We start from the raw sequence: 824 nt of genomic DNA on the forward strand, positions 1-824 counted from the left end.
TTGCCTTGGATCACAACTTTATTTCTTTCTTTTTCTTTTTCTTTTCTTCTTCTCTTTTTTTTTGATTGCTTTTTCTTGCTTCAAGAATCACTCTAATGATTTTTAGATCCTCAATAACATTTCTCTTTCTCCTCATTCTTTCAAGAGCCAACAATTTGTTTTAACATTCTCAAAACAACAAATTCAAGAGACATATGCACTGTTCAAGCATTCATTCAGAAAGCAAAAAGTATTGTCACCACATCAAAATAATTAAACTAATTTCAAGATAAAATTTGAAATCCAAGTACTTCTTGTTCTTTTGTAATTTCGAAATCCTGTACTTCTTGTTCTTTTGTGATTAAAGCATTTTTCATTTAAGAGAGGTGATGGATTCATAGGACATTCATATCTTTAAGGCATAAAAATTTTTTATTTTATTAATTATGGATTAAGAACAAGACTCAATAATAAATATAAGATGAGACTAAAAAAAATAAAAATAGAAAACAAAACAAAAGAAAAAGAAAACGCAAAAACATAGGCTCCTAATGATAGAGGTTTTCACAGAGTTAGGACTCAACAACCTTGATTTTGAGAAGTGGATGCTCCCTCAACTTGAGAGGAGAGATTTTGGCGTTTCAGCTCTTGGAGTTCACGCCCCTGCTTCTCTTGCTCCTTAAGCAATTTGCAGAGCATGCAGTTCTGATTCTGCTGTTCTTCCTTCAGTTGCTCCATAGTCTCTTGCAGCTTGGAAATAGATGCTTCTAGGCTGGTCCAGTAGTCAATTCTTGGGAATTCAGGGAGGAATTCCTGCGCCCTCCTCTTGATAGAGTTGTCTTGCA

The sequence above is a fragment of the Arachis duranensis genome, chromosome 4, assembly GCF_000817695.3.
Source record: "Arachis duranensis cultivar V14167 chromosome 4, aradu.V14167.gnm2.J7QH, whole genome shotgun sequence".
NCBI classification, from domain to species: Eukaryota; Viridiplantae; Streptophyta; class Magnoliopsida; order Fabales; family Fabaceae; genus Arachis; species Arachis duranensis.